Genomic DNA, 18761 nt, shown 5'->3' with positions numbered 1-18761 from the left:
GGACTGACTATACATTGTAATTCATGGTAAAAGAGATCCAGTCATAGTCATACCCAATATAAATTAACAATAATGAATGCAAATGACAGCAGTGCTCTCCAGCTGGTGCTTTTTAATAAGAGGGTGATGACTCAACATAAAAGTAAATAGATAGGCCCTTCACAGAGGGAAGCAGGGATTTGTAGAGGTGCCAGAGCTCGATTTTAAAATAGAGATAAATAATATTTTGAGCGGTATACTTTCATTGTCAACATAACAACCAAGAGATGGCGATATCTTCCATGCTACACACATTATAGGCGGTTCCCAAACAGAATGGTAAAGTTTATACTCCCCCTCCACCAACAAGCATCAATCCATGGCTTGCTCGAAACAACGAGTGCCTCCAACTAACAACAGTCCCAGGGGGAGTTTTGTTTGCAATTATTTTGATTTGGTTTGCATAAAGCATGGGACTGGGCATCCCGGTGACCACCCATTTTCTCGTGAGTGAGGAGTGGAGTCCACTCCTCTTGAGAATAACCCGCCTAGCATGGAAGATACGGACAACCCTAGTTGATACATGAGCTATTCGAGCATACAAAACAGAATTTCATTTGAAGGTTTAGAGTTTGGCACATACAAATTTACTTGGAACGGCAGGTAGATACCGCATATAGGAAGGTATAGTGGACTCATATGGAATAACTTTGGGGTTTAAGGAATTGGATGCACAAGCAGTATTCCCGCTTAGTACAAGTGGAGGCTAGCAAAAGACTGGGAAGCGACCAACTAGAGAGCGACAACAGTCATGAACATGCATTAAAATTAATAAACACCGAGTACAAGCATGAGTAGGATATAATCCACCATGAACATAAATATCATGAAGGCTATGTTGATTTGTTTCAACTACATGTGTGAACATGTGCCAAGTCGAGTCACTTAAATCATTTAAAGGAGGATACCACCCCATCATACCACATCACAACCATTTTAATAGCATGTTGGCACGCAAGGTAAACCATTATAACTCATAGCTAATCAAGCATGGCACGAGCAACTATGATCTCTAATTGTGATTGCAAACATGTTTATTCATAATAGGCTGAATCAGGAACGATGAACTAATCATATTTACAAAAACAAGAGAGGTCAAGTTCATACCAGCTTCTCTCATCTCAATCAGTCCATCATATATCGTCATAATTGCCTTTCACTTGCACGACCGAACGATGTGAATAATAATAAGAGTGCACGTGCATTGGACTAAGCTGGAATCTTCGAGCATTCAATAAACAGGAGAAGACAAGGCAATATGGGTTCTTGGGTAATTCAACAATAATGCATATAAGAGCCACTTCAACAATTTAATCATGGTCTTCTCCTATTGACCCCCAAAGAAAAGAAAAGAAATAAAACTATTTACACGGGAAAGCTCCCAACAAGCAAAAGAAGAACAGGAAATCTTTTTGGGTTTTCCTTTTAATTACTACTACTACAAGAAAGGTAAACTAACTAAAAGCTACAACTAATTTTTTTGGTTTTCTTTCTTAAAGTTTATCAAACACACAAGAAGAAAGCAGGAAAAAGAAAAATAAACTAGCATGAATATTACAATGAAAAAGTATGAGCAGCGACAACTAGCAATGAGTGTGTAAACATAAATGTAATGTCGGTGAGAAATACATACTCCCCCAAGCTTAGGCTTTTGGCCTAAGTTGGTTTATTGCCACGGATGGCCTGGCGGATATCCAAAGTTATAGCTGGGGTCATACTGCGATGAAGAAGCCCCTGATTGCCACTGGTTGGCAATCATCTCCAGATCCCACTGGTAGTTAGACTGTCGTGGAGGATCAAATTGTGGTTCCGGCTTTGGCTCTGTGGCTGACGTAGGGTTCCGGTAGGCGTGAATGGCTGCCAGCGGAACGAGATACTGGCCTACAGATAAATCAAACAACGCGGTTGATGTAGTCGTACGTCTTCACGATCCGACCGATCAAGTACCGAACGCACGACACCTCCGAGTTCAGCACACGTTCAGCTCGATGACGTCCCTCGAACTCCGATCCAGCCGAGTGTTGAGGGAGAGTTTCGTCAGCACGACGGCGTGGTGACGATGATGATGTTCTACCGACACAGGGCTTCGCCTAAGCTCCGCAACGATATTATCGAGGTGTAATATGGTGGAGGGGGGCACCGCACACAGCTAAAATATCGTATATCAACTTGTGTGTAGAGGTGCCCCCTTGCCTCCATATATAAAGGAGCAAGGGGGAGGCCGGCTGCCTTGGGCGCGCCAAGGAGAGGGGGGAGTCCTCCTCCTAGTAGGAGTAGGACTCCCCTTTCCTAGTCCAACTAGGAAGAGAAGGGGGGAAGGAAAGAGAGGGAAAGGGAGAGGGAAAGGGGGCTGCGCCCCCCTCTCCTAGTCCAACTAGGATTCCTCCTGGGAGGGGGCGCGCCACCTCCTGGCTGCTGCCCTCTCTCTCCCCTCTAGGCCCACTAAGGCCCAATACTTCCCCGGGGGGTTCCGGTAACCCTCCGGCACTCCAGTTTAATCCGAAACTTCTCCGGAACACTTCCGGTGTCCGAATATAGTCGTCCAATATATCAATCTTTATGTCTCGACCATTTCGAGACTCCTCGTCATGTCCGTGATCATATTCGGGACTCCGAACAACCTTCGGTACATCAAAACATATAAACTCATAATATAACTGTCATCGTAACTTTAAGCGTGCGGACCCTTCGGGTTCGAGAACTATGTAGACATGACCGAGACACCTCTCCGGTCAATAACCAATAGCGGGACCTGGATGCCCATATTGGCTCCCACATATTCTACGAAGATCTTTATCGGTCAGACCGCATAACAACATACGTTGTTCCCTTTGTCATCGGTATGTTACTTGGCCGAGATTCGATCGTCGGTATCTCGATACCTAGTTCAATCTCGTTACCGGCAAGTCTCTTTACTCGTTCCGTAATACATCATCCCGTAACTAACTCATTAGTCACAATGCTTGCAAGGCTTATAGTGATGTGCATTACCGAGTGGGCCCAGAGATACCTCTCCGACAATCGGAGTGACAAATCCTAATCTCGAAATACGCCAACCCAACAAGTACCTTTGGGGACACCTGTAGAGCACCTTTATAATCACCCATTTACGTTGTGACGTTTGGTAGCACACAAAGTGTTCCTCCGGTAAACGGGAGTTGCATAATCTCATAGTCATAGGAACATGTATAAGTCATGAAGAAAGCAATAGCAACATACTAAACGATCGTGTGCTAAGCTAACGGAATGGGTCAAGTCAATCACGTCATTCTCCTAATGAGGTGATCCCGTTAATCAAATAACAACTCATGTCTATGGCTAGGAAACATAACCATCTTTGATTAACGAGCTAGTCAAGTAGAGGCATACTAGTGACACTCTGTTTGTCTATGTATTCACACATGTATTATGTTTCCGGTTAATACAATTCTAGCATGAATAATAAACATTTATCATGATATAAGGAAATATATAATACTTTATTATTGCCTCTAGGGCATATTTCCTTCAGTCTCCCACTTGCACTAGAGTCAATAATCTAGTTCACATTGCCATGTGATTTAACATCAATAATTCACATCACCATGTGATTAACACCCATAGTTCACATCTCTATGTGACCAATACTCAAAGGGTTTACTAGAGTCAATAATCTAGTTCACATCGCTATGTGATTAACACCCAAAGAGTACTAAGGTGTGATCATGTTTTGATTGTGAGATAATTTTAGTCAACGGGTCTGTCACATTCAGATCCGTAAGTATTTTGCAAATTTCTATGTCTACAATGCTCTGCACGGAGCTACTCTAGATAATTGCTCCCACTTTCAATATGTAGCTAGACCGAGACTTAGAGTCATCTAGATTTAGTGTCAAAACTTGCATCGACGTAACCCTTTACGATGAACCTTTTGTCACTTCCATAATCGAGAAACATATCCTTATTCCACTAAGGATAATTTTGACCGCTGTCCAGTGATCTACTCCTAGATCACTATTGTACTCCCTTGCCAAAATCAGTGTAGGGTATACAATAGATCTGGTACACAACATGGCATACTTTATAGAACCTATGGCCAAGGCATAGGGAATGACTTTCATTTCTATCTTCTGCCGTGGTCGGGCTTTGAGTCTTTACTCAATTTCACACCTTGTAACACAGGCAAGAACTCTTTCTTTGACTGTTCCATTTTGAACTACTTCAAAATATTGTTAAGGTATGTACTCATTGAAAAAAACTTATCAAGCGTCTTGATCTGTCTCTATAGATCTTGATGCTCAATATGTAAGCAGCTTCACCGAGGTCTTTCTTTGAAAAACTCCTTTCAAACACTCCTTTAGCTTTGCAGAATAATTCTACATTATTTCCGATCAACAATATGTCATTCACATATACTTATCAGAAATGTTGTAGTGCTCCCACTCACTTTCTTGTAAATACAGGCTTCACCGCAGGTCTGTATAAAACTATATCCTTTGATCAATATCAAAGCGTATATTCCAACTCCGAGATGCTTGCACCAGTCCATAGATGGATCGCTGGATCTTGCATATTTTGTTAGCACTTTTAGGATTGACAAAACCTCCTGGTTGCATCATATACAACTCTTCTTTAATAAATCCATTAAGGAATGTAGTTTTGTTTATCCATTTGCCAGATTTCATAAAATGCGGCAATTGCTAACATGATTCAGACAGACTTTAAGCATAGACACGACTGAGAAACTCTCTCATCGTAGTCAACACCTTGAACTTGTCGAAAACCTTTTACGACAATTCTAGCTTTGTAGATAGTAACACTACTATCTGCGTCTGTCTTCATCTTGAAGATCCATTTAATCTCAATGGCTCGCCGATCATTGGGCAAGTCAATCAAAGTCCATACTTTGTTCTCATATATGGATCTTATCTTAGATTTCATGGCCTTAAGCTATTTTGCGGAATCTAGGCTCATCATCGCTTCCTCATAGTTCGTAGGTTCGTCATGGTCTAGTAACATAACCTCCAGAACAGGATTACCGTACCACTCTGGTGCGGATCTTAATCTGGTTGACCTACGAGGTTCAGTAATAACTTGATCTGAAGTTTCATGATCATTATCATTAACTTCCTCACTAATTGGTGTAGGTGTCGCAGAAACTGGTTTCTGTGATGATCTACTTTCCAATAAGGAAGCAGGTACAGTTACCTCATCAAGTTCTACTTTCCTCCCACTCACTTCTTTCGAGAGAAACTCCTTCTCTAGAAAGGATCCATTCTTAGCAACGAATGTCTTGCCTTCGGATCTGTGATAGAAGGTGTACCCAACTGTCTACTTTGGGTATCCTATGAAGACACATTTCTCTGATTTGGGTTTGAGCTTATCAGGATGAAACTTTTTCACATAAGCATCGCAACCCCAAACTTCAAGAAACGACAACTTTGGTTTCTTGCCAAACCACAGTTCATAAGGCGTCGTCTCAACGGATTTTGATGGTGCCCTATTTAACGTGAATGTAGCTGTCTCTAATGCATAACCCCAAAACAATAGTGGTAAATTGGTAAGAGACATCATAGATTGCACTATATCCAATAAAGTACGGTTATGACGTTCGGACACACCATTATGCTGTGGTGTTCCAGGTGGCATAAATTTGTGAAACTATTCCACATTGTTTTAACTGAAGACCAAACTCGTAACTCAAATATTTGTCTCCGCGATCAGATCATAGAAACTTTATTTTCTTGTCACGATGATTTTCCACTTCACTCTGAAATTCTTTGAACTTTTCAAATGTTTCAGACTTATGTTTCATCAAGTAGATATACCCATATCTGCTCAAATCATCTGTGAAGGTGAGAAAATAACGATATCCGCCACGAGCCTCAATATTCATTGGACCACATACATCTGTATGTATGACTTCTAACAAATCTGTTGCTCTCTCCATAGTTCCGGAGAACGGCGTTTTAGTCATCTTGCCCATGAGGCATGGTTCGCAAGCATCAAGTGATTCATAATCAAGTGATTCCAAAATCCCATCAGTATGGAGTTTCTTCATGCGCTTTACACCAATATGACCTAAGCGGCAGTGCCACAAATAAGTTGCACTATCATTATTAACTTTGCATCTTTTGGCTTCAATATTATGATTATGTGTATCACTACGATTGAGATCCAACAAACCATTTTCGTTGGTGTGTATGACCATAGAAGGTTTTTATTCATGTAAACAGAACAACAATTGTTCTCTAACTTAAATGAATAACCGTATTGCAAAAAACATGATCAAATCATATTCATGCTCAACGCAAACACCAAATAACACTTATTTAGTTTCAACACTAATCCCGAAAGTACAGGGAGTGTGCGATGATGATCATATCAATCTTGGAACTACTTCCAACACACATCGTCACCTCGCCTTTTACTAGTCTCTGTTTATTCTGCAACTCCCGTTTCGAGTTACTACTCTTAGCAACTGAACCAGTATCAAATACCAAGGGGTTCCTATAAACACTAGTAAAGTACACATCAATAACATGTATATCCAATATACCTTTGTTCACTTTGCCATCCTTCTTATCCACCAAATACTTGGGGTAGTTCCGCTTCCAGTGACCAGTCCCTTTGCAGTAGAAGCACTTAGTCTCAGGCTTAGGTACAGACTTGGGCTTCTTCACTTGAGTAGCAACTTGCTTGCCGTTCTTCTTGAAGTTCCCCTTCTTCCCTTTGCCCTTTTCTTGAAACTAGTGGTCTCGTCAACCATCAACACTTGATGTTTTTCTTGATTTCTACCTTCGTCGATTTCAGCATCGCGAAGAGCTCGGGAATTACTTTCGTCATCCCTTACATACTATAGTTCATCACGAAGTTCTACTAACTTGGTGATGGTGACTAGAGAATTATGTCAATCACTATTTTATCTGGAAGATTAACTCCCACTTGATTCAAGCGATTGTAGTACCCAGACAATCTGAGCACATGCTCACTAGTTGAGCGATTCTCCTCCATCTTTTAGCTATAGAACTTGTTGGAGACTTCATATCTCTCAACTCGGGTATTTGCTTGAAATATTAACTTCAACTCCTGGAACATCTCATATGGTCCATGACGTTCAAAACGTCTTTGAAGTCCCGATTCTAAGCCGTTAAGCATGGTGCACTAAACTATCAAGTAGTCATCATATTGAGCTAGCCAAACGTTCATAACGTTTGCATCTGCTCCTGCAATAGGTCTGTCACCTAGCGGTGCATCAAGGACATAATTTTTCTGTGCAGCAATGAGGATAATCCTCAGATCACGGATCCAATCCGCATCTTTGCTACTAACATCTTTCAACATAATTTTTCTCTAGGAACATATCAAAAATAAACACAGGGAAGCAACAACACGAGCTATTGATCTACAACATAATTTGCAAAAAATACTATTAGGGCTAAGTTCATGATAAATTTAAGTTCAATTAATCATATTACTTAAGAACTCACACTTAGATAGACATCCCTCTAATCCTCTAAGTGATCACGTGATCCATATCAACTAAACCATGTCCGATCATCACGTGAGATGGAGTAGTTTCAATGGTGAACATCACTATGTTGATCATATCTACTATATGATTCACGCTCGACCTTTCGGTCTCCGTGTTCCGAGGCCATATCTGCATATGCTAGGCTCGTCAAGTTTAACCTGAGTATTCCGCGTGTGCAACTGTTTTGCACCCGTCGTATTTGAACGTAGAGCCTATCACACCCGATCATCACGTGGTGTCTCAGCATAAAGAACTTTCGCAACGGTGCATACTCAGGGAGAACACTTTTATCTTGAAATTTTAGTGAGAGATCATCTTATAATGCTACCGTCAATCAAAGCAAGATAAGATGCATAAAGGATTAACATCACATGCAATCAATATAAGTGATATGATATGGCCATCATCATCTTGTGCTTGTGATCTCCATCTCCGAAGCACCGTGCTCGCGATCTCCATCTCCGAAGCACCGTCATGATCACCATCGTCACCGGCGCGACACCTTGATCTCCATCGTAGTATCGTTGTCGTCTCGCCAACTAATTGCTTCTACGACTATCGCTACCGCTTAGTGATAAAGTAAAACAATTACATGGCGATTGCATTTCATACAATAAAGCGACAACCATATGGCTCCTGCCAGTTGCCGATAACTCGGTTACAAAACATGATCATCTCATACAACAAATTATATCACATCATGTCTTGACCATATCACATCACAACATGCCCTGCAAAAACAAGTTAGACGTCCTCTACTTTGTTGTTGCAAGTTTTACGTGGCTGCTACGGGCTTAGCAAGAACCGATCTTACCTACGCATCAAAACCACAACGATAGTTTGTCAAGTTGGTGCTGTTTTAACCTTCGCAAGGACCGGGCATAGCCACACTCGGTTCAACTAAAGTGAGAGAGACAGACACCCGCCGGTCACCTTTAAGCAACGAGTGCTCGCAACGATGAAACCAGTCTCGCGTAAGCATACGCGTAATGTCGGTCCGGGCCGCTTCATCTCACAATACCGCTGAACCAAAGTATGACATGCTGGTAAGCAGTATGACTTATATCGCCCACAACTCACTTGTGTTCTACTCGTGCATAGCATCAACGCATAAAACCAGGCTCGGATGCCACTGTTGGGGAACGTAGTAATTTCAAAAAAAATTCCTACGCACACGCAAGATCATGGTGATGCATAGCAACGAGAGGGGAGAGTGTTGTCCACGTACCCTCGTAGACCGACAGCGGAAGCGTTATCACAACGCGGTTGATGTAGTCGTACGTCTTCACGATCCGACCGATCAAGTACCGAACGCACGGCACCCCTGAGTTCAGCACACGTTCAGCTCGATGACGTCCCTCGAACTCCGATCCAGCCGAGTGTTGAGGGAGAGTTTCATCAGCACGACAGCGTGGTGACGATGATGATGTTCTACCGACGCAGGGCTTCGCCTAAGCTCCGCAACGATATTATCGAGGTGTAATATGGTGGAGGGGGGCACCGCACACGGCTAAAATATCGTATATCAACTTGTGTGTAGAGGTGCCCCCTTGCCCCCGTATATAAAGGAGCAAGGGGGAGGCCGGCTGCCTTGGGCGCGCCAAGGAGAGGGGGGGAGTCCTCCTCCTAGTAGGAGTAGGACTCCCCTTTCCTAGTCCAACTAGGAAGAGAAGGGGGGAAGGAAAGAGAGGGGGAGGGAGAGGGAAAGGGGGCTGCGCCCCCCTCTCCTAGTCCAACTAGGATTCCTCCTGGGAGGGGGCGCGCCACCTCCTGGCTGCTGCCCTCTCTCTCCCCTCTAGGCCCACTAAGGCCCAATACTTCCCCGGGGGGTTCCGGTAACCCTCCGGCACTCCGGTTTAATCCGAAACTTCTCCGGAACACTTCCGGTGTCCGAATATAGTCGTCCAATATATCAATCTTTATGTCTCGACCATTTCGAGACTCCTCGTCATGTCCGTGATCATATTCGGGACTCCGAACAACCTTCGGTACATCAAAACATATAAACTCATAATATAACTGTCATCGTAACTTTAAGCGTGCGGACCCTTCGGGTTCGAGAACTATGTAGACACGACCGAGACACCTCTCCGGTCAATAACCAATAGCGGGACCTGGATGCCCATATTGGCTCCCACATATTCTACGAAGATCTTTATCGGTCAGACCGCATCACAACATACGTTGTTCCCTTTGTCATCGGTATGTTACTTGGCCGAGATTCGATCGTCGGTATCTCGATACCTAGTTCAATCTCGTTACCGGTAAGTCTCTTTACTCGTTCCGTAATACATCATCCCGTAACTAACTCATTAGTCACAATGCTTGCAAGGCTTATAGTGATGTGCATTACCGAGTGGGCCCAGAGATACCTCTCCGACAATCGGAGTGACAAATCCTAATCTCGAAATACGCTAACCCAACAAGTACCTTTGGGGACACCTGTAGAGCACCTTTATAATCACCCATTTACGTTGTGACGTTTGGTAGCACACAAAGTGTTCCTCTGATAAACGGGAGTTGCATAATCTCATAGTCATAGGAACATGTATAAGTCATGAAGAAAGCAATAGCAACATACTAAACGATCGTGTGCTAAGCTAACGGAATGGGTCAAGTCAATCACGTCATTCTCCTAATGAGGTGATCCCGTTAATCAAATAACAACTCATGTCTATGGCTAGAAAACATAACCATCTTTGATTAACGAGCTAGTCAAGTAGAGGCATACTAGTGACACTCTGTTTGTCTATGTATTCACACATGTATTATGTTTCCGGTTAATACAATTCTAGCATGAATAATAAACATTTATCATGATATAAGGAAATATATAATACTTTATTATTGCCTCTAGGGCATATTTCCTTCAAGAACTACTTGGAACCATATAAATTTGGCATGCAAGCTCAAGAACATGGTCACCTAGGCAGCACAAATTTGCAATGAATAAAGCACTAGAACAAAAACTAATTGGACCAATGGAGGAGTCACATACCAAGGAACAATCCCCCCAAGGAATTTTGTGAGAAGTGCTTTGAGCAAGGAGATCGAAAATCGCAGCAAAATGAGCTAGAACTCGTGCTTGAGCTGGATGGTGATTTTTTTGGGAGGAAGAAGGAGTGTGGGTGCAGGAATAAGTGGAGGGGAGCCACCGTGGGCCCACGAGGCAGGGGGCGCACCCTATAGGGGTGGGCGCACCCTGGACCCTCGTGGCCAGGTGCTTGCTTCCCCTGCTGTGTTCTCAGTGCTAGATATTCTCCAATATTCCAGAAAAAAATCATATTTCAATTTCGGGGCATTTGGAGAACTTTTTTTTTCGGGGTATTTTTATATTGCACGGATAATTCAGGAAACAGACAGAAAAATACTATTTTTTACTTTATTTCAACTAAATAACAGAAAGTAGAGAGAGGGTACAGAAGGTTGTGCTTCTAAATTCATCCATCTCATGATCATCAAAAGGAACCCACTAACAAGGTTGATCAGGTCATGTTAACAAACTCATTCCGACTAACATGGAACCGGAGAAATTTCGAATGACACTATGTTACCTCAACGGGAATATGCACATCCCCAATAATAAGAATATCATATTTCTTCTTGTCAGTAGGTAGAGGAAATTCAAAACCTCCAAAAAATAATCAATGGAATTTTTCCAATATAATTGATACTATGAACTTGAGGTTGTTTCCTCGGAAAGTGTACCGTGTGCTCATTACCATTAACATGAAAAGTGACATTGCCTTTGTTGCAATCAATAAAAGCCCCTGCAGTTTTCAAAAAAGGTCTTCCAAGAATAATAGACATACTATCGTCCTCGGGAATATCAAGAATAACAAAGTCCGTTAAAATAGTAACGTTTGCAACCACAACAGGCAGATCCTCACAAATACCGACAGGTATAGCAGTTGATTTATTAGCCATTTGCAAAGATATTTCAGTAGGTGTCAACTTATTCAAATCAAGTCTACGATATAAAGAGAGAGGCATAACACTAACACCGGCTCCAAGATCACATAAAGCAGTTTTAACATAGTTTGTTTTAATGGAGCATGGTATAGTTGGTACTCCTGGATCTCCAAGTTTCTTAGGTATTCCACCCTTAAAAGTATAATTAGCAAGCATGGTGGAAATTTCAGCTTCCGGTATCTTTCTTTTATTAGTAACAATTTCTTTCATATACTTAGCATAAGGATTCATTTTGAGCATATCAGTCAAACGCATACGCAAAAAGATTGGTCTAATCATTTCAGCAAAGCGCTCAAAATCCTCATCATCCTTTTTCTTGGATGGTTTGGGAGGAAAAGGCATGGGTTTCTGAACCCATGGTTCTCTTTCTTTACCGTGCTTCCTAGCAACAAAGTCTCTCTTATCATAACGTTGATTCTTTGATTGTGGGTTATCAAGATCAACAGCAGGTTCAATTTCTACATCATTCTCATTGCTAGGTTGAGCATCAACATGAACATCATCATTAACATTATCACTAGGTTCATGTTCATTACCAGATTGTGTTTCAGCAATAGGTTCACTAGCAGCATGCAAAGTCCTATCATTTTTCTTTTTCTTCTTTTTAGAAGGACTAGGTGCATCAATATCATTTCTCTGAGAATCTTGCTCAATTCTCTTAGGATGGCCTTCAGGATACAAAGGTTCCTGGGTCATTTTACCGGTTCTAGTAGCCACTCTAACAACATAATCATTATTCTTACTATTTAATTCATTGAGCAAATCATTCTGAGCTTTAAGTACTTGTTCTACTTGAGTGGCAACCATAGAAGCATGTTTACTAATGAGTTTAAGTTCACCTTTAACTCTAGACATATAGTCACCCAAGTGTTCAATCATATAAGCATTTTGTTTTAATTCTCTACCAAAATAAGCATTAAAATCTTCTTGCTTAACCATAAAGTTATCAAACTCATCCAAACACTGGCTAGCAAACTTAGTAGGAGGGATTTCAGCTTTATCATATCTATAGAGAGAATTTACCTTTACTACCTGTGTCGGGTTATCAAGACCATGAGTTTCTTCAATAGGTAATGGATTAAGATCATATATTTCTTCAACAGGCGGTAAATTAAGACCATGTATTTCTTCAATAGGAGGTAAATTCTTAACATCTTCAGCTTTAATACCTTTTTCTTTCATAGATTTCTTTGCCTCTTGCATATCTTCAGGACTGAGAAATAGAACACCCCTCTTCTTCGGAGTTGGTTTAGGAATAGGCTCAGGAGTTGGCTCAGGAAGTGTCCAATTATTTTCATTGGTCAACATATTATTCAATAGAATTTCAGCTTCATCCGGTGTTCTTTCCCTGAAAACAGAACCAGCACAACTATCCAGGTGGTCTCTGGAAGCATCAGTTAGTCCATTATAAAAGATATCAAGTATTTCATTTTTCTTGAGGGGATGATCAGGCAAAGCATTAAGTAATTGGAGAAGCCTCCCCCAAGCTTGTGGGAGACTCTCTTCTTCAATTTGCACAAAATTATATATTTCCCGTAAAGCAGCTTGTTTCTTATGAGCAGGGAAATATTTAGCAAAGAAGTAATAAATCATATCCTGGGGACTACGCACACAACCAGGATCAAGAGAATTAAACCATATCTTAGCATCACCCTTTAATGAGAACGGAAATATTTTAAGGATATATAAGTAATGAGTTCTCTCATCATTAGTGAACAGGGTGGCTATATCATTTAATTTAGTAAGATGTGCCACAACAGTTTCATATTGATAGCCATAGAAAGGATCAGATTCAACTAAAGTAATTATATCAGGATCAACAGAGAATTCATAATCCTTATCAGTAACGAAGATAGGTGAAGTAGCATAAGCAAGATCATATTTCATTCTAGCATTCAGAGTTTTCTGTTTAAGCTTAGCTAATAATTTCTTAAGATCACTTCTATCATTGCAAGCAAGAAAGTCTCTTTTAGTTTCTTCATCCATAACATAGCCCTCAGGCACAACACGTAATTCATATTTATTAGGGGGAGAGTCTTCATCATCACTATCATCAATATTATCAGTTTCAATAATTTCATTCTCTCTAGCCCTAGCAAGTTGTCCATCAAGAAATTCACCAAGTGGCACAGTAGTATCAAGCATAGAAGTAGTTGTTGGAAATATGCCCTAGAGGCAATAATAAATTGGTTATTATTATATTTCCGTGTTCATGATAATCGTTTATTATCCATGCTAGAATTGTATTGATAGGAAACTCAAATACATGTGTGGATACATAGACAACACCATGTCCCTAGTAAGCCTCTAGTTGACTAGCTCGTTGATCAATAGATGGTTACGGTTTCCTGACCATGGACATTGGATGTCGTTGATAACGGGATCACATCATTAGGAGAATGATGTGATGGACAAGACCCAATCCTAAGCCTAGCACAAGATCGTGTAGTTCGTCTGCTAAAGCTTTTCTAATGTCAAGTATCATTTCCTTAGACCATGAGATTGTGCAACTCCCGGATACCGTAGGAATGCTTTGGGTGCACCAAACGTAACAACGTAACTGGGTGACTATAAAGGTGCACTACAGGTATCTCCGAAAGTGTCTGTTGGGTTGGCACGAATCGAGACTGGGATTTGTCACTCCGTGTAAACGGAGAGGTATCTTTGGGCCCACTCGGTAGGACATCATCATAATGTGCACAATGTGACCAAGGATTTGATCACGGGATGATGTGTTACGGAACGAGTAAAGAGACTTGCCGGTAACAAGATTGAACAAGGTATCGGGATACCGACGATCGAATCTCGGGCAAGTAACATACCGATTGACAAAGGGAATTGTATACGGGATTGATTGAATCCCCGACATCGTGGTTCATCCGATGAGATCATCGTGGAACATGTGGGAGCCAACATGGGTATCCAGATCCTGCTGTTGGTTATTGGCCGGAGAACGTCTCGGTCATGTCTGCATGGTTCCCGAACCCGTAGGGTCTACACACTTAAGGTTCGATGACGCTAGGGTTATAGGGAATAGATATACGTGGTTACCGAATGTTGTTCGGAGTCCCGGATGAGATCCCGGACATCACGAGGAGTTCCGGAATGGTCCGGAGGTAAAGATTTATATATGGGAAGTCCCGTTTTGGCCACCGGAAGAGTTTCGGGCGTCACCGGTAATGTACCGGGACCACCGGAGGGTTCCGGGGGTCCACCGGGAGGGGCCACCAGCCCCGAAGGGTCCTATGGGCTGTATGTGGAGAGGGACCGGCCCCTTAGTGGGCTGGGCGCCTTCCCTCCCAGGGCCCATGCGCCTGGGGGTTTGGGGGGACCCTAAGGGGAGGCGCCCCCCTTGCCTTGGGGGGCAAGGCAACCCCCCCTGGCCGCCGCCCCCTCCTCAGATTGGATCTGAGGGGGCCGGCCCCCCTCTCCCTCGCCCCTATATATATGTGGGGGATGGGAGGGCAGCAGCACCCAAGTTCTGGCGCAGCCCTCCCCCTCTTCCATGTCCTCCTCCTCTCCCGCGGTGCTTGGCGAAGCCCTCCAGGATTGCCTCGCTCCTCCATCACCACCACGCCGTCGTGCTGCTGCTGGACGGAGTCTTCCCCAACCTCTCCCTCTCTCCTTGCTGGATCAAGGCGTGGGAGACGTCACCGGGCTGCACGTGTGTTGAACGCGGAGGCACCGTTCTTCGGTGCTTAGATCGGAATCAATCGCGATCTGAATCGCTACGAGTACGACTCCTTCATCCGCGTTCTTGCAACGCTTCCGCTTAGCGATCTACAATGGTATGTAGATGCACTCCCCTTCCCCTCGTTTCTAGATTACTCCATAGATTGATCTTGGTGATGTGTAGAAAATTTTGAATTTCTGCTACGTTCCCCAACAGTGGCATCATGAGCCAGGTTTATGCGTAGTTTCTATGCACGAGTAGAACACAAAGTAGTTGTGGGCGTCGATTTTGTCAATTTACTTGCCGTTACTAGTCTTATCTTGATTCGGCGGCATCGTGGGATGAAGCGGCCCGGACCGACCTTACACGTACACTTACGTGAGACAGGTTCCACCGACTGACATGCACTAGTTGCATAAGGTGGCTAGCGGGTGTCTGTCTCTCCCACTTTAGTCGGATCGGATTCGATGAAAAGGGTCCTTATGAAGGGTAAATAGAAATTGGCATATCACGTTGTGGCTTTTGCGTAGGTAAGAAACGTTCTTGCTAGAATCCCATAGCAGCCACGTAAAACATGCAACAACAATTAGAGGACGTCTAACTTGTTTTTGCAGGGTATGCTATGTGATGTGATATGGCCAAAAGGATGTGATGAATGATATATGTGATGTATGAGATTGATCATGTTCTTGTAATAGGAATCACGACTTGCATGTCGATGAGTATGACAACCGGCAGGAGCCATAGGAGTTGTCTTAATTTATTGTATGACCTGCGTGTCAATGAAAACGCCATGTAATTACTTTACTTTATTGCTAACCGTTAGCCATAGTAGTAGAAGTAATAGTTGGCGAGACAACTTCATGAAGACACAATGATGGAGATCATGATGATGGAGATCATGGTGTCATGCCGGTGACGAAGGTGATCATGTCGCGCCTCGAAGATAGAGAAAGGCGCAAGATGATATTGGCCATATCACGTCACTTTATGATTTGCATGTGATGTTTATCATGTTTACATCTTATTTGCTTAGAACGACGGTAGCATAAATAAGATGATCCCTCACTAAAATTTCAAGAGACGTGTTCCCCCTAACTGTGCACCGTTGCGAAGGTTCGTTGTTTCGAAGCACCACGTGATGATCGGGTGTGATAGATTCTAACGTTCGAATACAACGGGTGTTGACGAGCCTAGCATGTACAGACATGGCCTCGAAACACATGCGAAACACTTAGGTTGACTTGACGAGCCTAGCATGTACAGACATGGCCTCGGAACACAAGAGATCGAAAGATCAAACATGAGTCGTATAGTAGATGCGATCAACATGGAGATGTTCACCGATGATGACTAGTCCGTCTCACGTGATGATCGGACACGGCCTAGTTTGACTCGGATCATGTATCACTTAGATGACTAGAGGGATGTCTATCTGAGTGGGAGTTCATTAAATAATCAGATGAACTTAATTATCATGAACATAGTCAAAAGGTATTTGCAAATAATGTCGTAACTTGCGCTTTAGTTCTACTAAGATATGTTCCTAGAGAAAATTTAGTTGAAAGTTGATAGTAGCAATTATGCGGACTGGGTCCGTAAACTGAGGATTGTCCTCATTGCCGCACAGAAGGCTTATGTCCTTAATGCACCGCTCGGTGTGCTGAACCTCGAGCGTCGTCTGTAGATGTTACGAAACATCTGACATACACGTTTTGATGACTACGTAATAGTTCAGTGCGTAATGCTAACGGTTTAGAATTGTGGCACCAAAAACGTTTTTGAAACGTCGCAGAACATATGAGATGTTCCGAAGACTGAAATTGGGATTTCAGACTAGTGCCCACGTCAAGAGGTATGAGACCTCTGACAAGTTTCTTAAGCCTGCAAACTTAGGGAGAAAAAACTCAATCGTTGAGCATGTGCTCAGATTGTCTGAGTACTACAATCACTTGAATCGAGTGGGAGTTAATCTTCCAAATGAGATAGTGATGGTTCTCCATAGTCACTGCCACCAAGCTATTAGAGCTTCGTGATGAACTATAACATATCAGGGATAGACATGATGATCCTTGAGCAACTCGCGATGTTTGACACCGCGAAAGTAGGAATCAAGAAGGAGCATCAATTGTTGATGGTTAGTAAAACCACTAGTTTCTAGAAGGGCAAGGGCAAAAGGGATACTTCATGAAACAGCAAATCATTTGCTGCTCTAGTGAAGAATCCCAAGGTTGAACCCAAACCCGAGACTAAGTGCTTCTGTAATGAGGGGAACGGTCACTGAAGCAGAACTACCCTAGATACTTGGTAGATGAGAAGGCAGGCAAGGTCGACAGAAGTATATTGGATATACATTATATGAATGTGTACTAGTACTCCTAGCAGCACCAGGGTATTAGATACTGGTTCGGTTGCTAAGTGTTGGTAACTCGAAATAAAAGCTGCGGAATAAACGGAGACTAGCTAAAGGTGAGATGATGATATGTCTTGGAAGTGTTTCCAAGGTTGATGTGATCAAGCATCGCATGCTCCCTCTACCATCGAGACTGGTGTTAAACCTAAATAATTGTTATTTGGTGTTTGTGTTGAGCATAAACATGATTGGATTATGTTTATCGCAATACGGTTATTCATTTAAGGAGAATAATGGTTACTCTGTTTATTTGAATAATACCTTCAATGGTCTTGCACCTAAAATGAATCTCGATCACAGTGATACACATGTTCGTGCCAAAAGATATAAAAGAGTAATGATAATACCACATACTTGTGGCACTGCCATTTGAGTCATATTGGTATAGAACGCATGAAGAAGCTCCATGTAGATGGATCTTTGGACTCACTCGTTTTTGAAAAGATTGAGACATGCGAACCATGTCTATTGGTATATATGCATGAAGAAACTCCATGCAGATGGATCGTTTGGACTCACTTGATTTTGAATCACTTGAGACATGCAAATCATACCACATGGGCAAGATGACTGAAAGGCCTCGTTTTCAGTAAGATGGAACAAGAGAGCAACTTGTTGGAAGTAATACATTTGATGTGTGCAGTCCAATGAGTGCTGAGGCACGCGGTGGATATCGATATGTTCTTACTTCACAGATGATTTGAGTAGATGCTGAGAATATTTATTTGATGAAACGCAAGTCTGAATTATTGAAGGGTTAGTAATTTCAGAGTGAAGTTGAAGATCGTCGTGACAAGAGGATAAAATGTCTATGATATGATCATAGAGATATCTAAGTTACGAATTTGGCACACAATTAAGAAATTGTGGAAAGTGTTTCACAATCAATACCGCCTGGAACACCACAGTGTGATGGTGTGTCCGAACATCATAACTGCACCCTATTGGATAAGGTGCATACCATGATGTCTCTTATCGAATTGCAACTATCGTTTATGGGTTAGGCATTAGAGACAACCGCATTCACTTTAAATAGGGCACCACGCAATTCCGTTGAGACGACACCGTTTAGAGAAACCTAAGTTGTCGTTTCTTGAAAGTTTGGGGCTGCGATGCTTATGTGAAAAGGCTGATAAGCTCGAACCCAAAGC

The sequence above is a fragment of the Triticum aestivum genome, chromosome 1D (assembly GCF_018294505.1).
Source record: "Triticum aestivum cultivar Chinese Spring chromosome 1D, IWGSC CS RefSeq v2.1, whole genome shotgun sequence".
Taxonomy (NCBI): Eukaryota; Viridiplantae; Streptophyta; class Magnoliopsida; order Poales; family Poaceae; genus Triticum; species Triticum aestivum.
Note: the sequence above shows the minus strand (reverse complement) of the source record.